Source organism: Dromiciops gliroides, chromosome 3 (assembly GCF_019393635.1).
Source record: "Dromiciops gliroides isolate mDroGli1 chromosome 3, mDroGli1.pri, whole genome shotgun sequence".
In the NCBI taxonomy this organism is placed as follows: Eukaryota; Metazoa; Chordata; class Mammalia; order Microbiotheria; family Microbiotheriidae; genus Dromiciops; species Dromiciops gliroides.
Window position 1 is genome coordinate 460,087,913 of NC_057863.1, and position 26,213 is coordinate 460,114,125.

Here is a 26,213-nt window from a genome sequence, read left to right on the forward strand (position 1 = left end):
TTTTCTGTTTTCTATTTCCATTACCTTCTTGTTCTAGAACTTCAGGGCAATTTTCCTTGATAACTTCTTGTAATATTGTATCAATATTCTTTTTTGTAAATAATAATTTTCAGGTAGTACAACTATTACTTTTCCTCAATCTGTTCTTCAGATGTCATCTTCCCAATGGGATATTTTACTTTCTCTTTCATTTTTCCATTCTTTTAGTTTTGTTTTTTTATGATTTCTTAGTGCCTTAGAATGTCATCAGATTCCCCTTGCTTAATTCTAGTTTTCAAGGAATTATGTTCTTCCTTAAGTTTTTGATTCCCTGTTTCAAGTTGGTTGACTTTCTTTTCATAATTTTCTTGATTTTCTTTGATTGCTCTTATTTTCCCCCTTGATCTCTTTTGTTATAATCTCTTGATTATCTCTCACTTATATATCTCTTATTAAAGTCCTTTTAAACTTCCAAGAACTCTTTCTGTACTTGGGACCATTTGACATTTCTCATTGAAAAAGGAGTGGCAGGGACGGCTAGGTGGCACAGTGGATAAAGCACCGGCCTTGGATTCAGGAGTACCTGAGTTCAAATCCAGCCTCAGACACTTGACACTTACTAGCTTTGTGACCCTGGGCAAGTCACTTAACCCCCATTGCCCCGCAAAAAAAAAACAAAAACAAAAACCAAAATGAAAAAGGAGTAGCTTTTCCTTTTCAGATCCATTATCTTCCTCTGACTATGAACCCAGATCTTTCCCCCATAGTAACTATCTATGGTTGGGTTCTTTTGCCTTTGCTTCTTCATATCTATCTATCTATCTATCTATCTATCTATCTATCTATCTATCTATCTATCTATCTATCTATCTATCTGTCTGTCTGTCTGTCTGTCTGTCTGTCTGTCTGTCTGTCTGTCTGTCTGTCTGTCTGTCTGTCTGTCTATCTATCTATCTATCTATCTATCTATCTATCTATCTATCCATCCATCCATTCATTCATTTATCTATTTATTCATTTATTTATTTTGTTTTTATGAGATCTGTCTCCAGGCTCAACCTTAGACTCTCCTCTCTACTGCTAAGCCACATCTAGTTGCCACCCTGCCCCTACCCCAGCCACCCTGTTCCATAAATGATATTGTTCTCTATGGTCCCTCTAGTGGCTACAAACTAAAGCTGTCCAATTTTCCCTGGAACTGAAACTAGGGACTCTTCTCTTGTGAAAGTGTCCACAGCCAGCAGGGGCTCTATCCCCCCAATAGTACACTCACCAGGTATGTGCTAGCTCCTTCTTCTTACAGTCATAGGCCAAACATCTGGTCTGCACAGCTGTGCTTGGAGATCCTTGACAGTGAAAGATCTTTTTTTTGGGTGGGGGGGGAGGTTGTTCATTTTTTTTTTCCAGGGCAATGAGAGTTAAGTGACTTGCCCGGGGTCACCCAGTCAGTAAGTGTTAAGTGTCTGATGCCAGATTTGACATTCAAGTCCTCCTGACTCCAAGGCTGGTGCTTTATCCACTTCACCACCTAGCTGCCCCCAAATGAAAGGTCTTTTAATCTTCTCCTATTCAGCCTTCAGGCCTCCACATTGAAATGAAAGTTTCTAAGACTAGGGCTGCCTCTCAACCCAGGTGCCCTTAGTGCTTGTTTTTTGATTCTGTAGTCAGTCTAGGGGTGTTTGCACTTCATTCAGGCCAAATCAACCTCCCAACAACACCCCCACTGTCCCTCTCCCAGGAGGTCAGGAATTTCCTGAGGTCTTCTCAAATTATCTTAGGAGGACAACTTCTTATTTCTGCTTCTCTGAGATGAAGTTCTATCTATCTTTTTTTTTTTTTTTGCAGAGGAAATTTGGAGAGCCAAAAGAATCCTCTCATGGTGTGAAATTTTTAACAAATGCTTTCCATTTAACATATATGAAATAGTTCTGTACTAGAATGCAAGGGTAAAACTGACTTCCTCCACTTACTCTGCTAAGTATGCACATTTCCCCTCTGCCTATATCTTCTATTGCCCTCCACTGTGCCTTGTATCCTTAATTCAATCCTGGCCTTGATCATAGAGGACATAAGGAACCCTATTACAGCAGTTCTTGGGCTTTGCATCAAATGTACAAGCAACAGTTGAATTGATCACCTACTACTTTAGAACTGGAAGGGAAAATCAGTTTATTTATTCCAATCCTCTCATTTTATAGATAAGGGAATTTAAGGTTGAGAGGTTAAGTGATGTGCCCAAGATGCCAAGATATATAGTTAGTTTTATAAAAGTAAAAGAAAGAAACAAACAAAACCCAACCCTAATATTGATAGGTCTTACGACTATCAAGCTCTTGCTTTATTTCAACTTGATGGTTGTTGTTATTTGTCCTTCATTCTCAAAGAGGATCATGACATGGTATAATGTATTGGCTTGCACTGAATTAGATTTAAGTGAGGGAGGGCTATGCAAGGTTACCAACCTCATTCTCTCCTCCAGAGCCATCAGAGTCCAGTGGCAAAATATCTATCAGGATGAGTGGAGAAGGCCTCAGATGTTTAAGGCAATTGGAGTTAAGTGTCTTGCACAGGGTCACAGAGCTATTAAGTGTCAGAGGTGAGATTAGAACTCAGGTCCTCTTGATTGGAGGGCCAGTGCTTTATCCACTGAGTCACCTAGCTACCCCTACTTCAACAATTAAGTGTATTGTAAAGGGGATTCTTAGATGGGATAGAGTGATGGGGTCCTGGAAACTTGGGCCTTAGTTCCAGTGCCCCATCTTTAGATACCAAGATTTTCTATGTCATCTGTCCTGATCTGTTCTTCTGAGTGATCACATGATGTTTCTCTCTACTGTCTGCCCATCTTGTTCTATGTCATCCATATGCTACTATTACCTTTTCTCTCTGTTCAAGGCCAAATATCTTGAGTTTGTGATCTTTTCTGCTCCAACCCTTGCTTTGTCCTGGCTCACATCATATCTATCTTTTTTTTCCTGGGGAAATGGGGGTTAAGCAACTTGCTCAGGGTCACACAGCTAGTGTCAAGTGTCTGAGGCCGGACTTGAACTCAGGTCCTCCTGAATCCAGGGCTGTGCTTTATCTATTGCACTACCTAGCTGCCCCACATCATATCTATCTTAACCCCAAGATTGATCTTGAATGGTCATGGACCAGCTTTCCAGATTCAGATCCTCTCATAACCATCTCTGGTACAACAGATCTCTGTGCAGTATACTCAGAGGTATGCTGGTAAACTTTAACAAATAGTGCTCTAAAAATGGGTGCATGGCATACTTTTAAGTTTAATTCATTTTACTAAAATTTTCTTCATCACTTTCTTAAGTCTAGATAATCAACAAAACAATCAAACCCTGATTTGTAAGGTTTAATGATTTCTAAAGTGTAAAAGTCCATGCTAGAAATTTAGAAACTGGTTCTACAAAGATCCTCTAGCATACCACTGAGTGTACCCATGTTTAGACTCCCTAGTTTTTCACCTGCCTCTATGGACCAAGTGGATCTCCAAGTTCTAACCTTTCTAAGTGGGTTCTAAGCCCAAAGTCCAACAGTGAATAGCAGTTCATGTAGCCCAATTGGAAAAAAATAAAAAAAAAAGATTTAATTTTAAAATTGTAGAAAAGAAAGTGGGTTGGTTAGAGTATTCTCTGACAGGTAATTTATTTTATTTTGCTTGAAAGGCTGTTCTCATGCTAATTTAGTTTTCTCATGAGGTACATGTAGAAAGATATATGTCACTAGGAGGGAAATAATTCCAAGCCCTTATTCTCTTCACCTCCCCTCAGTCTCAGGTGGGGCAGTTTTGATTTCTTCTTTAGTCCCAGATGTGAGATGATAGGTGTTAGATCCCTGTAGTGTAATGCCACTGAAGCTTAACATATACAAGGTCATTAATCACCCTGCTGTTTATTATTTGGCTGTTTTTCTCAGCTAGAGCCAGGAGATGATACATAGAATTCACACTCCTCCACACTCACCCTTTTTTCATCTCTTATCTCCACTTTTTTTTCCTGATGGCAGCCCTAGCTGTCACCCCAAGAGCCAAGTGTTCAAAATGCAAATGGTGCCCTGCCAACTTGTAGGAACATCTTGTAGCTTGCTTCAGTTCAGCCCTTGGTGGCAGTTGCTTTCTGGTGGATAATGATTCATTTGGCTGTTTCTTTGTAAATACAAAAGTCTCATGCAGAACTGAAAAAGAATGATCTCTAAAAGAAGTGGAAGTAGGTAAAACTAAGTCCCTCTGGACCAACTAAGGCATTTCTAGAAAAATGTAGATGAAAAGGGGAAAGACTCTTAATAAATGGAGCTGTCCCAAATGGACTGGCCCCAAAATAGTGGGTTGCTTTTCACTTGATGTCATCTGCCAAAGATCCCATGAGTAACTACTTCTTTTGATATTATAGAGGAGATTCTTAGCCAAGTGTATGTCTGACTAGGGAGCCCCAGTGGCTCCTTCCAGTGCAGTGATCTTGAAATACTGAAGCAAGTTCTTATCCTTGTTTACCTTCCTTAAGTCCATCTGATCTGTCCTCATAATCTGTAATGTCTTGTCTCTGTGCCCTGCTATTCTCACTTCTAGGAGCATTAGGTGAAGGTAAATTATTATAATTTTAGTAACTGCTTCAAAGCTTTCTATAAAGTTTTTAATGTGTGACAGTAGGGCTTTTCAAGGTGGGAGGCAATTGAAGTAGATATTAATGGGTTTCTCCACCAGTCTGTTAAGCTGGGAAGATCATCCATTGTTTTATATCATGACTTGAAGGTATGCTCTCATTCCAAAGTTCAAGGTTGACAAGCATAGTACATATACCCATTTAGATTAACATTGACCAGACTTTAATAGCTATTGGGAAAGAGAATGGCTTTGTGGATGTCTTCAGTCATATTCATTTAGCAAATATTTGCTGAGCACCTACTGCTTGCAGGGCATTATATTAGGCACTGTGGAAGATACAAGATGAGTTTGACTCAATCTATGAGTTTAAGGGACTTAATATTCTTTCTTTTCTTTGGTGGGGCAATAAGGTTTAAGTGACTTGCCCAGAGTCACACAGCTAGTAAGTGTCAAGTGTCCTGAGGCCGGATTTGAACTCAGGTCTTCCTGAATCCAGGGCCCATGCTTTATCCACTGTGCCACCTAGCTGCCCTGACTTAATGTTTTTTTAAAAAATATTATCTAAATAATCATCCATGAACACAAACATTCCTATATGCAAAGAACCAAAAAGAGAGATTGCTCATGAAAAATGTGATCTATTACAAATATTTTAAAAAGCATATATTAAATTTAACAATCTAGTAACAAAATTGGTCTTTGGGGATCTTTGAACTTTATTTTTCTCTGCACTTTGCATTTATTGTGATCTTTATTACTTTTCTTTTTTGAATCACTTTCTCTTCCATCAATTCCACTCACTTCCCTGAGTGAATTGAAATTGTCCCTTATAACAAAGAAATGTAGTCAGAGCTTATATTCTTGCAGTTGAGATAAAACACATACATATATAACTGTTATACAAAACAAGTGTGATATGGGTAAAAATCAAGTGCAGTGATTAGGCAGAAAGTACTATAAGCTTTGCTTATTTCATATTAAATAGCAAACATTATATAGTTATTCAAGGAGGAAACTGAGTCAGAAAAAAGGTTAAATATCTAATCCAAAGTCACATAACCAGGTGTGTCTACAGCAGCATTTGAATCCAGTCTTCCTGTCTCCTAGTTCTTCATTCTATCTACTGTGTCACCTAGTTGCCTTAAAAAAGGTGATGATACTAACTTCAATGCAGAGATTCTATTATAGGGTTTATGGCCTAAAGAAGCCAAAGACAGAAGGAAATATTCCATCTCTAACATAATATTCATTGTAATCCTTTTTTTCTGATAGAAAATAGTAACTGCTACAAAACTAGAAACAAAGAGAGTAACCATCTATTTGGTAATGTCTGAACAAATGATAGTTTACTAATATAATGGATCATTATTATTATTGTGACATAAAAATAATAAAAGGAATTCAAAGAAACATAGGAAGACATAAACTGATGCAAAGTGAAAATCTAGAAACAAGAGAAACTGGTCAGTAACTATGGTCAAGACAAATGAAAATAACACTGAAGAGGCATAAACATTCAGATGAATTACAATGTCCATTATTGGTCATGAATAAATAATCTCCTTTATCTTAGTAGAGAAATGGTAGAAAATGCTGTAAGGGAAGATCATGTGGTTGGTTAACTTTGCTTATTTTTTTGTTGCAAAGTAGAGGGAGATGGATCATGAGTGTCATAAAAAGAGAGAAATTATTGTTTTTAAAAGAAAAGAAAAAGTGACTGAATTTTTGAAATTTGAGGGGTTATTTGTCAGTACTACTTATCATATAAGATAGATTTAGAGATGACTCAGGGCATCTAATCCAATCCCCTCATTTTAGAGGTGAGGAAATTGAGACCCTGAAGAATTATGTGAGTAAGCCAAGTTTTAAACGTAGGTCAATATTTGATTCTAGATGCTCTGAATACAAGGGGCAACTAGGTGGCACAGTGGAAAGAGTGCTGGGCCTGGAATCAGGAAGACCCGTCTTCTTGAGTTCAAATCTGGGCATCAAAATAGTTATTAGTTAGTTATGTGAACCTGGGCAAGTCACTTAATTATTATTTTTTTGCCACAGTTCCCTCATCCTTAAAATGACTGGAGAAGGAAATGGTAGACCACTTGAATATTTTTACTAAGAAAACCCCAAAGGAGTCACAAACAGTTGGACATGAAGACAACAACAACAACGGCCCTTGAATCCAAATTCAATAATGTTTCCTTGATAGCAAGCTGACTTTCTCATGTTAAAGAAGAAGCCATACAGAAGTCTAACTGGTATCTTGGAACCTGTCATTAGATCCAAGGACCTTACTAACTAACTGTAGAGCAGCTTTCTCAAAGTTTGGTTGGTGTTCCACATGATTACATCTTGGGAGACTCTCTACCTTTGAAGAAGGATACTTAAACAGGGTAGAGGACATAAAGAGAATTCTGAATATTGTTTGCTATCTCTATAGATGCTTTCCTGAACTAAACTTGCTCATTAGTAGATCATAAATCCAGATACTAGAATTTGAAAGGACCTCTCTGAATCATCCAGTCCAACCTCCTCATTTAACAGATGAGGAAAATCAAGACCTAAAAAAGATGGTGTGACTTGTTCAAGGTTACAAAGCTTTTAAGGAAGGGGCAGAGTTGGAACCTGAACTCAGATCTCCTAGTTCCAAATTCTAGGCTTTTTCATAACATTATGCATTGTGACTTGAATCTGAATTCCTTATGTTTCAACCACACCTCCTTCAAATCCCACCATTTTTTGCTTATTAGCATTAAAATAGTTTTAATGAAGAATTTATATCCAAAATGATTGGAAAATTGGGTATTCTAATAAATTAGATATTCTAGATAAGTAAGCATATATAATAGGTATGGATTATCACTATCAAAGAATTAGGATACAATATAATATAATCAATACCCAAGCTAAATCTAATTTTTTATTTCTTTGATCCTTTAGAATATCCTTTAGGATGTATCAATACCTTAAGGTGGGAAGCTAGGTATAGTGGACAGAGCACTTGGCCTGGAGTCAGGAAGAACTGAGTTCAAATCTGGCCTCAAACATCTGTGACCCTGGGCTTAACTCTTAACACTAAACTCCATTTGTCTCAGTTTCCTCATCTGTAAAATGCACTAGACAAGGAGTTGGCAAACTACTCCAGTATTTCTGCCAAGAAAACCCCAAAAGAGGTCACAAATAGTCGTATATGACTGAAACAACTGAACAACACAAATACCTTGAAGTATATTATATTTGGGGCTTTATGACATTGTCATAGGAATGTATGTGTATATGTGTGCATGCATGGGGGTGTGTGTAGGATCAAGAATCTAGCTAAACAGAAGGGACTTATATAATCTAAGGTTTAGGCAGGCATAAGGCTAAGTATAGGGAATTCAGCTAATGAAAAAAAGAAGACAGGTAGGAAGGGGTTAGAGTCTGTCAGTCAATACTAACAAACAGGATTAATTCTGGCCCTAGTGCAAAAAATTTTGATTTCAGGTTTTGTTTTTTGTTTTTCTATTACCTGCTTAATGTCGCTGGGTTGGCTCACTCAGTCATCAACTCTGAGTGTACCATGGAGGTAGTATAAAAAAATGTAGGCTCAACTAAGGATTCTGCCTTTGTAACAATTGGGCAAGTCACCTAATCATTCTGAGCCTCAGTTTCCCCATCTGTAAAATGAGAGACTTGGATTAGGTGGCCAAGGAGATATTTTCTACCTCTAAATCTAAGCCCTAAGTCCTCTAGTCAGAAAGAGGTCAGAGCAGAGGGATATAAATAAACCTAGTCCTGATTAGAAAAGGGACATTTGGTACTTAACAATACATTGTGTCTCAAAATTCTTAATTCTGGAGATTGAATTACTTTTTTGAAAAAACAAATCCTAATAACACTTTATTTCCTCCAACAAAGTTCTATTCTGATACCTCACTCTGCCATTATGGTCATCCCAGTCTCCCAAGGTTATGTCAGTGGGCTATATCTTCTAGTCCTACCAAGCTGGAATAGCTTTGAGAATGGGTCTTGAGATAGATTGAAGTCTAGTTCTTTATCTGAAGATCAGCCAGGCTAGGTTTGGAGAGGTACATTATATGCTGGCCACAGGATGATAAATTTTTCAGACACAGTTACTCATTATGACTCTAGACTAAGGCTGAGAAGGGTTGTGATAAACATCTGTGGAAAGAATATTCAATATTGGAGGTGAGGAAAGAGTACCTCAGGTATAAAGGACAGCCCATGTGAAAGTGCTGTGGCTGGGGAAGCTAGGTGGCACAGTGGATAAAGCAGCACAGACCCTGGATTCAGGAGGACCTGGGTTCAAATCCAAATTCAGACACTTGATACTTACTAGCTGTGTGACCGACCACTGGGCAATAATTCACTTAACTCTCATTGTCGCCACCCCAACAAAAAAAAAAGTCTGGATTTTTGCCTTATCTTGGGGGCAGCTAGGTGGTGCAGTGGATAAAGCACTGGCCCTAGATTCAGAAGGAACTGAGTTCAAATCCTGTCTCAGACACTTGATACTTACGAGCTTTGTGACCCTGGGAAAGTCACTTAACCCCAATTGCCCTGAAGAAAAAAAACAGAAAACAAAAGTGCTGTGACCGCTTATATGATGTCTAGAATGGAAAAATTAGGCCACTGTGTCTGGAACACAGATAATAGATAAAAGTAAATATTTATACTACATGTGAAATAAGGGTGATTTACTTGTAAAATGTTAAGTGAGGGAAAAATTGAAGGTATTTTATACTTAAAGGGGGGTGGGTGGAGGTGAGGGAAGTTGTCAATTCTGGAAGGATAAAAAGGGAATAGAGTAGGAGAGAGGGTATGTTATATGATTTGTTGCCTTGTAAGCTTTGGGGCAGTTTTGGTTTGCTGCAGTTAGGCAGCACAGTGGAAGGGGTGCTAGACCTGGACTCAGGAAGATCAAGTTCAAATCCACTCTCAGATGCTTACTAGCAATTGATCCTGGACCAGTCATTTACCTCCCAAGAGTCTTGGTTTCCAAATTTGTAAAATGAGGATGATAATGATACCTATCTCCCAGGGTTGTCATGAGAATAAAATGAAATAATATTTAAAAGTGTTTTGCAAATCTTAAAGCATTATATAAATATTGGCTATTCCCAAAACAGCTCATTTTGAATTTACCAATTTTAGCAGTCTCCTAATGTCTGTGGTGCTGAGGGATACATGGAAGCCAGCCTCCACAAGGGTCCCTTACTGTTACCCAAAGACCATATCCTTTTGTTCCATGAAAACTGTCCTCGAATTATTACAATGTTATCTAGGTAATTTTATCTTCTAGGAACTCTGCACAGCTAGTAACTTTCATACCAGCTATTTTTTTTTAGCATTTTTATTTTATTTTTTTTTCCAGCAACAAACATTTATTTTATTTCCATTTACATGCAAGTGTAGTTTTTGTTTTGTTTTGTTTTAATTAATTAATTAATTTTAATAAGGCACTTGGGTTAAGTGACTTGCCCAGGGTCACACAGCTAGTAAGTGTTAAGTGTCTGAGGCCCGATTTGAATTCAGGTACTCCTGACTCCAGGGCCGGTGCTCTATCCTCTGCACCACCTAGCTGCCCCCATAAGTGTAGTTTTTAACATTCATTTCATAAGATTTAGAGTTCTAAATTTTTCTCCCTCCCTCCCTTTCCTCCCACCTCCACAAGATCAAGTAATATATGTACAATCCACAAGTGTTCTTTTTATCAGTTCTTTCTATAAGGGTGCATAGTAAGCTTCCTCATTAGTTCCTTGGGATTGTCTTGGATCATTGCACTGCTGAGAGTAGTTAAGTCATTCATTGAACAATACTGCTGTCACTATGCACAATGTCCTGTCAGCTCTGCTCATTTCACTATACGTCAATGTTCATTAGACTTTCAAGGTTTTTCAGGGATCATCCTGTTTCTCATTTCCTGTAGCACAAGACCATTCCACTACAATCATATAACACAACTTTTTCCATCATTCCTCAATTGATGGACATTCCCTTGATTCTGAATTCTTAGCCTCCACCAAGAGTTGCTATAAATATTTTTTGTACAATTTTTCCCCCTTTTCTCTTTTTCATGATTACTATTGTTAACTGTTTCTCTTCCATCCTATTCCCTTCCCCATGATATTTATTCTATTATCCATCTTCTTTCATCCTATCACTCTTCAAAAGGGATTTGCTTCTGCCTATCCCCTCCCCCACTCTGCCCTTCCTTCTTTTGCCCCTCTCTCTTTATCCCCTTCCCCTCCTATTTTCCTACAGGGTTAGAGAGATTACTCCACCCAATTGAGTGTGTACATTATTCCCTCCTTGAGCCAATTCTAATGAGATTGAGGTCTTTGAGCCAATTTTGATGAGTGTTAGGCTCATTTACTGCCCAGATTAAATAGATTACTCCACCCATTTGGGTGTGTCTGTTAGTTCCTCCTTGAGGCAGCTCTGATGAGTTTAAGGTCTTTGAGCCTTTTCTGATGAGTGTAAAATTCATTTACTGCCCTGCTCCTCTTCCATCTCTTCCCCAACTCCATAAGCCTTTTCCTGTTTCCTTTAGGATGTCACTTCTGCCCTTTCCCCCTCCCCCAGGGAATTCCCTTCAACCCCTCAATTTAACCCTAAAGATGTCATCACCTAGCTAAGTGACACAGTGGACAAAGCATCATCCCTGGACCCAGGGGGATCCCAGCCAAAACCCGGATGCAGACACAAGACAGTCGCCCACAGTACAACCCCAGGTGTGTCCCCCAGCTCCACTTTTTTATGGTTCTCCAGGGTCTTGTATTTGAAAGTTAAATTTGCCATTCAGTTCAGGTCTTTTCATCACAAATATCTGAAAGTCTTCTTTTTCATTTAAGTCCCATTTTTTTTTTTTTTGCTGAAAGATAATGCTGAGTTTTGCTGGGTAGGTGATTCTTGTTGTAATCCATTTCCTTTGCCCTTTGGAATATTATATTCCATGCCCTCCGGTCCTTTAATGTAGAAGCTGCTTGATCTTGTGCTATCCTGGACTGGGGCTCCACAGTACTTGAATTCTTTCTTTTTGGCAGCTTTGCAGTATTATCTTCTTAACCTGAGAGCTCTGGAATTTGGCTATAATATTCCTAGGTGTTTTCCTTTTGGATCTCTTTCTGGAGGTGACCAGTGGTTTCTTTTAATTTCTATTGTTAGCTTCTTCTTCTAGAATTTCAGGACAATTTTCCCTGAGAATATCTTAGAAGATGGTGTCTAAGCTTCTTTCCTTGATCATGGTTTTCAGGTAGACCAATAATTTTCAAGTTATCTGTCCTGGACCTATTTTCCAGGTCAGCAGTTTTTCCAAGAAGATATTTCACATTGCTCTCTATTTTTTTATTCATTTGGATTTGCTTTATTGTGTCTTGTTTTTTCATAAAGTCACTGGCTTCCATTTGTTCAATCTTAAATTCTTAGGCAATTATTTTCATCAGAGAACTTTTGTACCTCCTCTTCCATTTGGCCAATTTGACTTTTCAAGCTGTTGACTTTTTTCTCATGTCTTTCCTGCATCACCCTCATTTCTCTTTCCATTTTTTCCTCTACCTCTCTAACTTTATCTTCAAAGTCCTTTTTGAGCACCTCTATGGCCTGAGACCAATTCATATTTTTCTTGGATGCTTTAGATATAGGGGCCCTGATGTTGACATCTTCCTCTGAGGGTGCCCCTAGGTCTTCCTTGTCACTGAAGAAACTTTCTATCATCCTCACCTTTCTCTGTCAGTTCATCTTGCCTTTCTTTTACTATACTTTTAGCTCCTTAAAGTGGGGCACTGTTTCCAGGCTGCAGTATCCCAAGCTTAAGAAGTCCCAGGTGGTATGATTTCACGAGAATCAGGTTCTTCACTTGCCCGGCCTTAGATGACCCCAGACCAACTTGCTAATCAACCAGCTTTGTGTGTTGTGGTTGTTAGCTCCGAGGAGCCTGTGCACCTCCCCCACCTGGGCCACTGCTACTTGAGCCTACCTCCTGGTTCTCAGCAGGGGTGTAAAATCCAAGTTCTTCCTTAGCACCAGCATAGACCCCTGTAGTCTCCCCCCAGCCCAGGGCTCAGCCCATTCACCAGACTGTGTGCTTCATTCCAGACAACACTGGTGCTTTAGCTGATTCAGAGGCTCTAGGCGTCTGCTTCTCAGGTGAGGCCTTCCTGGGAATGGATCTGTGTCAGGGTGACTGTGGGATTGGGCTGGACTCCTGTATCAGCACAGCAGCTCCCCTCCTTCTGACTTTCCAAGCTATTCTTGGTTAGAAGATGATTTCAGCACATTCTTTTGTGAGTTTTGCTGGTGTTATTTGGATGTTTTTTGGAAAAATTGTGTCATCCATACCAGCTTTTAAAAATGGTAGTTATTATTATTAAGAGTTATTATTGGGGAACCTAGGTGGAATAGTGGATAGAGCACTGGCCCTGGAGTCAGGAGGACCTGAGTTCAAATCTGACCTCAGACACTTGACACTTACTAGCTGTGTGACCCTGGGCAAGTCTCTTAACCCCAATTGCCTCACAAAAAAAGAGTTATCATTATTAAGAGTTCCTTCACCATGCAATTATCATCATTTTCTAGTCTCCACTGTTACATACTAATGAGATGTCTTATGTAGATCTCAAATGTACCTGTTATAGGATATTTTGCTGTTATTTAGAAAGCTGATGCTTGATGCATTGTTATAGAGATATCTTTTGCATACAGAATTAGATAGGACCAAAAAAAGTCTAGGAAAGGTAGAAAAAAAAGGAGATAGCAAATTTGTTCATGTAATATTCCAAATTGACATGAGGTTAACCACTTAATTTAAGGGAAAAAAGGGGAACAAAAGGACAAATTGTTCTTTGGAGCTGAAATAAAATATAACTTGTCGCTAAGAGACATGGGAGAGTTAAACCAAACAGGAAAAAACACGAGAACCCTGAGTCATAGAGGAACTACTCCTTACTCATTCGACTTTTGCAAGCAGCTAGAGGATGACATAATCATGAAATCTACTAATCTAAGAGATAAAGTGACTGTCTGATAATTAGGCACTAAAAGTATGACCTCCTCACATAATTAGTGGAAATTTTCCTGTGCTGTGCTTCCAATATGCACAATACCCCACCCTATGGAGACTACCTACTCATCTATCTGCTAAATACCTACTATGTACTTACCTACTAGCATACTTACTTTATTTAACTTGCCATAGAAAAAATATTTACTGGAATTAATGAGAAGACTGATGTTGCTTTGGTTTGCATTAGTGTCTGCTTGTTATTTAATATATGCACACCAATGTATTGGAAATACTAAAATTCAGAGAGAATAGCCCATTACTTGGAAGATAGATAGGTCATCTGCACAATGAAATTTGAAAAGGAAAAGGTGATAAAGAAGTGAACTGTACCACTTAAAATTTAGGTTTATTTTCTTCATATCTTCAAAAGAAAACATAAGTAGATTTTGCATTTGAAAAAAAGTGACAAGTAATTCCAATCAAAATTATTGGTCTTCCTCCCTTTTTAGTTCTCTTATTCCCTCAACACTGATCCTAAGGAGGAATAGCAGAAATGCATGTGCAAGATGGCTTTTGGTTTCGGTTGTTAAGGTTTGTTTTAGATAAACAAAGATAGATGATAGGTAGACAGATAGAACATTTGAAACCTGATATGTTCTAGTTACTAGTGACACAGGCAATCAAAACTGTCCCTACTTTTAATGAATTTACTTTATAATGGGGTAAGACATAGGGATATTGAAAAAGATGAGGGCAAAATGGGCAAGGAAAGAGGAAGAGCTTAGAGAGAGTCCAGATAATAGGAAGCTTTTCCCCTCCTTTTTGTATGGTGGAAAGAATATCCTTCCAAATTTCAGTACTATCCCAGGTCATTATCTCTATTTTTTACTTACTCTCCTCCCTTCAATATCTTGCCCCTATAATTAATTTATTTAAAATCACACTGTTCTTTATTCTCAAATCTTTTCCTCCCTTGCTGTCCTATAACCATACATTTTGTATAGATTTTATTGTATATATTGTCTCTTCCAGTAGAATGTAGGCTCCTTGAGAGCAAGAAGGAACTGTATCTTTTCCTTCCTTCCTTCCTTTTTCCTTCCTTTCTTCTTTTCTTCCTTTTGGTTCAACCTATGAGGAAGACTTGGCTCTTTTCCTTGATGAAGATTTTTATACTTGTGGCCTTGGTCCTAACTCCTTACATCTCTTCTCTCTCATCTTCAGTCACTGGCTCCTTTCCTGATATCTACTAATTTTCCCTACATCTCTCCCATCTTTAAAAATATTAAAAACTGGGAGTAGCTAGGTGGCACAGTGGATAAAGCACCAGCCCTGGATTCAGTAGGACCTGAGTTCAAATGTGGTCTCAGACACTTGACACTTAGGAGCTATGTGACCTTTATCTATTAATGCTGTTGACCACCCTTTTCTCCAGAGAAATCTTTTCTCCCTTAGATTCTGTAATGAAACTATGTAAAAAGCACTGAACAAGGCACAGAGTATACAAAATGTTCGTTCAAATATGGTCTCAAATTCCTAACTTATCAGTATATCATCTTCTGTTAGCCTTTCAGAGAGTTTTTTTTAATGGGAAAAAATTATACTTTTACTTTTGCTAATTTTTAGTTTCTTTTGTCATCCTTTGTATTTTCTATAAAAGTATTTTTTTACAAACATTTATCATCTGCCATTTCTACTACTCCCCCCTCAATTTAACAACTTAAAAAAAAAGAAAACCCTTATAACACATAATAGTGCAGGAAAACAAATTCTTTGGACCAGTCCTAGAAGTGTATATGATGAGGAAGCTAGGGTGTGGGTGTGGTGTGGTTAGACTCTTTACCCTGTCCATACTAAACCTGGAAGCCTAGGCCCAGCTCCCTCTAATCCAAAAGGTATGCAAAGTCACCATGGATCAGCTTGTGGGTTAATTAACTTACTGGCTTTGCATCCCTCCAGGACAGAGCTTCTTTTTCTTTCTTTCCTTCTTTCTTTCCTTCCTTCCTTCTTTTTTTCTTTCTTTCTTTCAGGCAATGGAGGTTTAGTGAATTGCCCAGGGTCACACAGCTAGTAAGTGTCAGGTGTCTGAGGTCAGATTTGAACTCAGATCCTTCTGAATCCAGTACTAGTGCTTTATCTACTGTGCCACCTAGCTGCCCCCTCAGGCAGAGTTTCTTAACCTGGGGTCTGTGAATTGATTTTATAGCATACATTAATTTTTTTAAATGATAGTCATGTTTTCATATAATTCATTTCCTTTGCAATCTTATGCATTTTATTTTATGCATTTAAAGACATTATTCTGAGAATGGGTTTATAGGTTTCACCGAACTAGGTTATGCTTAGTATAGAATGTAATCTAAAGCAAAGCTCTCTTGGAACATGCTCATACACTACAAAGCTGTCAAGATGTAACCAGGATGTAAGTGGTATAGAAGAGCAGCCTAGTATATTGTATATGGGATAGAAGCTGACTTACAGCCTTACCAGATCCGGGAGGTTAACTGCCTATTTTCTTTGATAGATTATTTGTCAGGCAACTCTATGATAATGTGTTATGCCGATTCAGATAAGTTTTTTTCTTCCAAGCTGTTTGCATTAATATTAGAGTTAAAACCAGGACCTATCTGGTTTTCAAGAATAATTTATTTTCTATAATCTAGTGATCTCTTACCTTAATATGTATTTTGCCCATGGAGGGGTTGATAAGGAATCAGAGAACCTGGGTTTGAATACCAACTTTGCCTCTTACTACCTATGTGACCCTGAGCAAGTCACTTCCCTGCTCTAGACCTCAGTCTCCCCATCTATAAAGTAAGAAGGTTGGAATGAATGTCCTCCAAGTTCCCTTCCACATTCAAGTTTATGATCTTATAATTATTCTTAGTTATTTGGGATTTTTCTCGATTTCGTTCACTTGGACCTGGATGGAGGCCATAAATTATAAAGTGCTATTTCTATGGATTAGTTGTAGAACTGGGGACACCTGATATTTCTTCTGTCCACATTTGTGCCAACAAGAACAAACTGGTATGTAAGCCAGACTTAACATTAAACAGTAGCTCATTAAAATGCTTATGAAAAAAGTCTTGAAATCTGGTGCATTTGATGTGGAAAGCTGCTTGTAATGATTTGCTACTCAAAAACCTCATTCTTTTAAATTAATGCTCATAATTAGTTCTCTCTGTGCCTTATATCAGTATTTTGTGTATTCTGTTTTCAATTTTGTATAGCCTGAAATTTTTCCATCAGCACCATCAGATGCTCTAATTTTTTTTTTTTAAGTAATGCTATTCATAATGTGCCTGCTTCTCTGGCTTCTCCACACTCTTACTTGTTTCTCCTTGTGGTAGATCTTCCTTTGAAGCAAGTGAGATCTTCATGCAGAGATGAGAGATGTGTATGATCGAGAGGGGAACAAGATGTCTCAACCATCTCTTCCTCCCCTCCCCCTACTCTCCAATGACTGTGTAACAATGTTTTCCATTCCTTTGTTGATAAGAATCTCTTTTTGGGGTGAATTTTCTATATATAACTCCAGACTAAATGTTACTGACATAAGCCAAAGTTACCACATCCACGCCGATTAAGAATGAGTCAAAGGCAACCTGGTTAGCCTGGCAGGAACTGACCCTCACAAATTTATAAAGATAATTTGATGGTACCCTCCAATCTCCTAGATTGGTGTAAAACTCAAATAGAAATGAGGGTCACTAAGTCCTTCTCTGTGGGCCACATTTTGACTTAGAAAACCACATATTGACATTATCTATGTTTTATTTTATTTTATTTATTTTATTAAACATTTCCTAGTTACATTTTAATTTGGTTCAGGCTGCTCTAGGGAGTGTTGTTGTCCCTCCTAGGGCCAAGGGATTTATAATAATATCCTTGACAACCATGTTCATTCCTCTAATTATGGAGCAGAGTCTCATGGTTGCCAGGTCTACAAAAAACCTTTCAACAGTCAGTTGGTCAGTCAACAAGCACTTATTAACTACCTACTATGTGCTGACTACCTACTATGTGCTAAGCATTGGGCTTACAAAAAAAGCCACAAACCCCAAAAAAGTTTCTGCTCTCAAGGAGGTCACAATCTAATGAGGTAGACAGAATGTAAGCTAATATATACAAATAAGCTATATCAGGCTAAATTAGAGATAAATGACAGAGGGAATGTACTAGTGTTAAAGGGGAACAGAAAAAGCAGATGCCAAAATAATTCATTGTGTTTGTCTTCAATAGGATTTCACTTAAAACTTTCTGGACAGATATTTTTCTGTATACTTGTGTTCTGAGTTAGAGATTACATTTTGTTCCTGATAAGCTGCTCCATCAGATCAGAGATTTAGAGTTTGAAGGGATTTTAGGGGCAGCTCATTTTACAACCGAGTAAGCATAGACTTGGAGATCATCCTACAGTGACACTGACAGGAGGAGGATGAAGCAGTATATGCTTGAGCCTGGTCTAACTGGCTTGTTTTTCACCTTAGAAATCACCATTGACAAATCAAGGCTTGATTTACTGTTTTGTTGATTGTCAAGACGTACAAAAGTGTTAATAATTCAGATTAAGTTTAAAAGTGTGTGCATTCATTTCCCCCCTCCCTGGGAATCCTGATTGTTAAACATTTACCAGCACACTCCTGCTTTGTTGCTCTATAAACATCACTTGAACTCATCAGGTATGTAGTAGAGGGCTTAGGAAATGGAGGCATCACCAGGCCTGGTGACTATAGGCTAATAATCATAATCATAACTGGCATTTCTATAGTGCTTTTAACTCAGGAAGAGTTTAAGAACTACTGGGCTAAATAATCTCCAAGCTCTCAGATTCTATGACGGTCTCAAAAACTGCCTAAAATTTTATCTTAAAAATTTAATTTCAAATAACTTGTGAAGAAATGCCAGCATTCCCATCAGTGCTGTTTTTCTTAGGAAGCTTTCCAAGTAACCATGGAAGGATTTTTAAAAGGATACAATGTTTTTTTGCTTTCCTGTAATTAAAATTTAGTATTAAGTTTTATTAGATGGAGTAGATTTCTAGAAATTGAAGGAAATGTAAAACTAATCATCATTCTTTGAGATTACTTTATTGCCAAGCTAGTAAGATGGGTTCCTGCATATTCATCCCCTGGATGATGGCTGGATGGCAGGCAGTAGGCAGTAGGATTGAGTGCTAAATTAATTGATGTGTCAAACTCCTAAAGGCTTGGTGATCTGATCTGTTAAATGCTGAAGAAAGCAGAAAAGAAAATATATTCAAGCAATTAAATTAAAAACCCAAAGTAGCAGTAAAGTGTTATTTTTTTTTTTTAACTAGGACACATATGAAGTTGGGTTAGATGACTGAGACTGTCCATAGCATCAACAAATGAATTTAAATTAATTGATATTTTGGTGAATACCCATATGTATGATTTATAGAGCATAGAAAATTGGGAGTACAACTTAAAAAAAGATTAATTAAAATGTTGGAAAATTGGATTTAAGAGGAAAGGTTTAAAAAGACTAAAGATTTGTGAGAAAAATCACCAAATTTTCCAGACTTTGGCCCAGAGGTCTTAAATCATGTCATACCCCACAAAGAGGGCAGAGACAGAATGTCTTTGTATATGTTGGAATAGTTATATTAATGTTTTGTATGATTGAAATAAACTTGGAAACAAAACAACTGGAAACAAAGTGCATACCCATAGATTTGGGAAAGGCTGAACTAACTGAAGCATATGTACAAAAATAGAATTCTAATGTAAGGAATGATTAATATGGGGAAATCCAGGAAAAACAAACAAACATGGGAAGACATATGATTTATAATGCTGAGCAAATTAAAGAGAACTAGTAGAATAATATAGAGTGACCATCAAAAACAAAATGAAAATAATGCTAAAAGACAGCTGACTTCAGATCAATTGCAATGACCAGTCCTGCTCCCATAATGCTGACTGATGGGAATACTTCCTCCTTTGGATGCCAAGGTAGGGAATATAGGTGTTTAAATTTCATTCATTGTTAGATGTAATTATTTTGCCGGTCAGTTTAATAAGACGTTTCTCTTCAAACGTGGGAAATGATAGTGATATTAAAAAACAATCAACTAACCAGTTAAATGGTTTTAGTTTGTTTTGGTCTGGAGAACAAAGCAGAGGAAGTGATCTAATGTTGGTCATCAAATGTATAACTGCTTATTGTAGAAGAAATAATTGAACTGTCAGAAGATCTAGTTTCAAATTCCAGCTAAGCTACTATCTAGTTATATGTTCTTATGTAAATCAATGAACTTTTTTTGGTCCTAAATTTCTTCAACAAATGGTGGTGGTGATGGTGAGGTATTTCTTAATAATAATTGCCAATTTATAGGACTGTAAGGTTTGGAAGATACTTTATATACTTTAACTCTTTTTCTCCCCCCAACTATCTTATCAGGTAAGTGGTATATTATCCACATTTTCTAGAAGAGGAAACTGAGGCCCAGAAAGGCAGTGTCATTCTCAGGGTTCATTGCTGGATGCAATGCTATTCTCAAGGCTTTTGAGTTATTTGACCTGGGCTGTCTCCATTGAGATCTTGGGGAAATAGTAGTTGAGATGTTGATGGTAGTTTGAACTAGTTGTACCTCCTGACATCAGTTGTCTCCCTTGGGGTCCCTTGCTATTTCAGCTAGACTGGCTTCCCTTCCCTGTGTGTGCCAATTGGGTGCCAATTGGTGCAGGGTGTCAGTTTGCTAGCCAATTGTTAATTTTCAGGGTGATCATGTATCCCTTAGAGATCAACAGCTACTACAATTTAGGAATTGATTTATTGTTTTGTTGAATTTTTAGAATTAAGAAGGTGTTAATGTTGCAGATTAATCTTACAAATGGTGTGCATAGATTTTCTTTTTTAGAGTCCTTTTAAACATTTACCAACAAACTCTTGAACTGCATTATAAATATTGCTTGGGCCCAGCAGAAGCACAGTGGAAGGCTCAGGAAATGAAATCATTATCAGACTGAAAAACTGGAGACTATAGACTGCTGCTGCCACTGATGATGATGATGAAGATGACAATGAATATTGAAATTTACATAGTACTTCAAAGTTTGCAAAGTGCTTTATGTCCATTATCTCATTTGGGCCTTACCACACATCTGGGATAACTGGACCTTTCTCCATAAGAATTGCTTCCTTGGATGATGGCTGTGAGGGCTGGGCTGCAAGAGGAGGGAAGGGAATAAGCACTTATTAATTGCCTACTATGAGCGATGCACTGTGCTGAGTACAATGTTATCTTATTAGATTCTCACAAGTCTTATCTCATTTGATCCTCACAGCAACCCTGGCAGATAGATGTTATTTTCATCTTCATTTTTGAGCTGAGGAAACGGAGGTAGACAAAAGTTAAGTGACTTTCCCAGGGTCCCACAGCTAGTATGCGTCTGTGTCAGGATTTGAACTCAAGTTTTCCCGATTGCAGATTCAGTAGTCTATTTGTTGTACTGTCTAGCTCTCCTGGCAGAAGAACTTGTGGCCTAGAGGATTAATGGAAAGTGGGAATTCACATTCACATTCCCAAAGCTCCTGTGCCAATCTGTCTGTTGGTGGCAGTTGCTCAGCAGTTGCTGATGGTGATGATGAGGAAGGCAAAGCCCCTTCTCCACAATGGGTTGGAAGTAGGTCTGGTGGTTTATGGGAAACTGATGATTCCCAGGGTTCTTAGTGTCCAGGCTTTTATATCAATGTGTGAGGGGACTTGGTGGTGAAGGTAATGGTGGTTTCTTTGATGTGTCTACAGATGCTGCTTCCCATCACCCCCTGTGGTGGCTTAGCTGCCTTAGGTAGGTTGGCTGCCTTGCTATGTGTGTGTCAGTTGGTTGACAGTTGGAAGGGATAGTTAGATTCTTCCCTATAGGAATTGCTTCTCTGGGCAATGGCTGTGAAGGATGAGAATAATGAAAGTAACTATAATCTTTTCTTCATTGTATATAACATTAACTTTTGATTTTAAACATATTTATTTATTATATTAATGAATGAAAAAGTATTTATAAAGCACTTACTATGTATTGGACACTGTGCTAAACACTAGGGGTAGAAATCTAAGAAAACAAGACTTATTCCCTGCTCTCAAGGAACTTACGTTCTAATAAAGGGAAAACAACACATGGAGATGGTAGGAGAAGAGGAACGGTGGGCTTAAGTCTTGAAAAGATAAATTGTAAGTTCACCAATCAGAGCACAGTGTGCCAGGAATGGAAATTGGATTTCCCAGTAGTTACAGAAGAAGAAATCTCAAATTCAATGGCATGATATAAGAATAGCTGGGAAGTAAAATTATGTAGGAAAAATTTGCTAATATTATCTGGGGGTATGGGTGCTGGCATTGTTTTCCCTGGTCACTTTTTGCATATTATAAATAAGGGAGAATAAATGGCAATAAAAGAAGGCTGGTATAGCCATGAGTGAGACTTAAAAAATGAAAGAGAGGGAGAAAAGGAGGAAGGAGAGTCAGAAAGAGAGTGGAGTTGTGGCAAAAAAGAAAAAGTGGCTTTACCTTACATGGGGAGACAACATAGAACAATTTTCCTCCCTTGCCAGAGAACCTAGTAGAACTGATGACAATTATAAATGGTTTGTGATTTAATTACATTTTAGGGAGTAATAATTCAATGAAAGGTATTCCTTTTCCCCTTCCTTTTATTAATAAATTCTTTTCTGTAGTATTATGCATTATGTTCCTTAAAAGGGAGAGTTTGTTTCAGTATTCTGGGAAGACTGAGAGACATATATTTTTCTAGGTTTCCTCAATGGTATGCCTACAATCAAAAGTAAGAAAATCATTTAAGATATACCCCATCCATTTTTATCATGATTGTAGCTGATATATAGATATATAGGTACAGATATAAATATAGATGATATATAGACATATATACATATATATTGAGAGAGAGATGTACCTAAGTGTGTGTGTATTCCAGGTAGAAATCTCATTTTTTATAATGGGTATTAAACAATACTATTTCCTAATTACCAATATTTTATTTAATATTTTTGTTTGAATAGTTTCTATTATTTCATAATATAGTTTGAAATCTGGCAGAATTAATATGTCTTGATCAGTTTTTCATCATTCTTAATATTCTTGTCTTCTTATTTTTCTTTGAGTTCTGTTAATTAATGGTATTAGCCTATCTATCTATCCATCTATCTATCTATCCATCTATCTATCTATCTATCTATCTATCTATCTATCTATCTATCTATCTATCTATCTATCTATCTATCTATCTATCTATCTATCTACCTATCTATCTATCTATCTATCTATCTATCTATCTATCTATCTATCTATCTATCTATCTATCTCTTTTTTATGCTTATCTTTGCCCAGTTTGGAATGTAAAACCATTTGTTCTTCATATAAAGAACTGGGTAGTGTGCTATTTTCTTCACCAGAACTAGAACCAATCTATGTTTTTTTAAAAAAGATTATTTGTACTTTGAGGGCTTATAAGATTTATAAGATTTTAGTTAAGAATTCAGGTTGTCCTGGTACTTCTTTTCAGTGAACTTCATCAATATATGACCTGATTTCACAATGTGAAATTGTTCTATTTAGGGTAATCATTAATTTTGTTTGTTTGTTTTAGTATTTTATATTTTATACATATGTTCTTAAATTTTTAGCATAGTAACAATAGCTAATATTTAAATAGCACTTTGTATGTGCTAGGATCTTTACAATTATTATCTCATTTGATCTTCACAATAAACTTGGGAGGTAGGCGCTATTATTATCTTCATTTTGCAGTTGACTAAATTGAGGCAAACAGAAATTAAATCACTTTTCCAGGGTCACACAATAAATGTTTAAGGTCATATTTGAACTCAGTGCTCTCTGACTCCAGGCTTGGTAGTCTATACACTTCACCACCTGACTCCATTTAGCATATTCTATGAATAGCTGCTGATAAGTTTCTTAATTTCATTTGTATTTATTGTTATATCCCCTTTTTTTAAAAAAAATTATTTTGGTGATTTTTTTTTCATGGGGCAATGAATGAGGGTTAGGTGACTTACCAAGAATCAAGTAAGTGTCAAGTGTCTGAGGCCAGATTTGAACCCAGGTACTCCTGAATCCAGGGCCGGTGCTCTCTCCATTGTGTGACCTAGCTGCCCCCTCTTTAATCTTTAAAAAGAATGAAGCCCATTGCCTGTTTCTCAATTTTCTTTTTAAAATGTTCTTGGTTTTATTTATTTTTATATTTATTCATATTTTCTATTTTCCTATCATTAATTCTCTGATCTTGAAAATGTTCCTGTTTCCTCCTTTTCCTTTTTGTTTTACTTTGTTCCTTTTTCAAGTTCTTGAAATGCCAACTCAACTTTGAGTTTCTATTTTTCTCTTGTTACTATAAGCAGTGTTATACACTTAGCTGAACACTGCTTTGTCTACATTCTTTTAGGTAATCTGTCATTGTTTTTATAATTTCCTCTTTTATGCATTATTTAATAAAAACATCTCTTAAAAAAGTTTCCACATGTACCTTTTGTGCCTTTTATTATTTACTCAAATGGATCTGTGATCTCACTGATAAGGAATTTTGCAGCACTGATGCAGATTTTGATACATGACTCTTGTCCAAATCCTTCCATAAGTTCATCATACAAATTACACCCTGTGTGCTTTGTTTTTTCTTGACACTGTGAGAATAACAGGGGATGGTCTGGTGAGCAACCCTCACTATATGACCAATCCATCTTTTCTTCCCATCATATACTTCCTTGATGTCTTTACTCTTGTTTTTCTTTGAAGTTCTTCATTGTTTATATGTTGCAGCTTATTTACACCTAGTATGTATTTCTCTATAACTGTCTTCTGTGGTATTCATTTTTAGTTTTTGGAGATTATTATGTTCCATGATAGGCCTTTGTTGATGCTCATGATCATTCAAAAAGCTTTCGATTTTCCCAAAGACAATACAGCCCAATCTTCTCCTTCTGTTCAATTCAGGGCTGAACTTATTATGTATTTTCATCAAGTATGCCACCACTTTCCTCTTTTTAGCTCTTCCCTAATCTTTTCTATCTGTCCCAGATATACAAGTTCTGGATATGATAGATGGATTTTTCCATCCAATGCTTTTTCATAGTCTGGGTTCACATTTTTCACCTACTTGGTTCTCATGGTATAGATGATGAGTCAAATTCTGTGCTTAATGCAAAGAGCACAGTCATCTGCAAATGGAAATATTTAGAGGATTTCAACACCTGTAGAGAAAACGACTCTGATTTTGACTTTTAACTCAGTCTTTTCCATCCCAGTGACAAGCACATTTTGTGACCATCCATCATTCTTTTTAATACCTTGACTGCTGTTTTTGATGAAAGTCACTGAATAGAATTAATTGTATTATTTTGTCTTTTTAGGAATCTTGAAAGATATTGATATATATATCTGAGACACTTGGAAAAGTGCTTTTACAATAGCATCTTATTCTAGTGAATCAAATGCTTTCTTCATAATGAGCAAATAAACAAAATAGAATTTTATTTTTACTATGTCTTTCAGTCAACTGTAAATTGTAACACTGTGGCCCATTGGGGAATATCACTTGTGAAAGTATATTATTCCCTACTTATCCTCACGTTGAGGATATCCTCAATCCATTTATGGATGACTTCCATCAAGATTTTGCGTAGGTGGGAAAGATGTCAAGTAGGTAGTTGTTGTTATTTGCTTGGTTCCACATTGGGAGTTTTAATGAGGCCTAAGTTTTGTTATTTTTTTTCCATTACTTTAGTGTCGTCCATTTTTTCTTCTATTTTTCACATTGATTCCTCAGTGCTCTATCAGCTGTGTTTGCTCCAGCGTGAAGCTCCTTTAAAAAGACTTGATCTAATCTAGTTACATTTCTTTGTTCCTTTGATTATTTTTCTATCTTTTTAATAAGTATAATAATAAACACAATAAGCTGTTAGGGCCCAAGTGTGGGGGTTTCATTGTTCTAGACGATGAAAACAATTTGATAATATAATCTTTATATTTCTTTTCCTTTTTTCCTATTTTCCTTATTTAATTTTCATCTTTAAATGACCTTGGGATTACTTTATTTAATTGAATATCTTAAAAGCCAAGCATTATTTGCACTGGTTTAAATTTCTATGGCTTCTCATTGCTTTATGAAATAGTACTGCTCGTAAGCATCCATAATCCTACTTCCTAATATTCTATGAATGATTTTATATTCTAAACTAGTATTGCCTTTGACTGTCACCTCTTTTGTCTTGGTAAGGAAATCAAATGCTTGCTAACTTAGGTGTTTTTTGGACTCTTGGTTTTCTTGTTGTGGCAACAGATTTGCAGTGGTTAAATTTACATATGCAATTATTATAATTAGATATTGACAAAATTTCTGACATCCATTTCCTACTTCTCATTACAGATTATTTCTTAAAATAGTTTAGGATTGAAATGTTTCAATTGTATATCATTTTTTCTCACAATATGCATTCTACTTGCTTTTGTTAATTCTAGTCTTTGCTTTAAGAAGTCTGTGTTCTGAAGGCAGCTAGGTGGCACTGAATTCAGAAATATTTGAGTTCAAATACAGCCTCAGACACTTGACACTT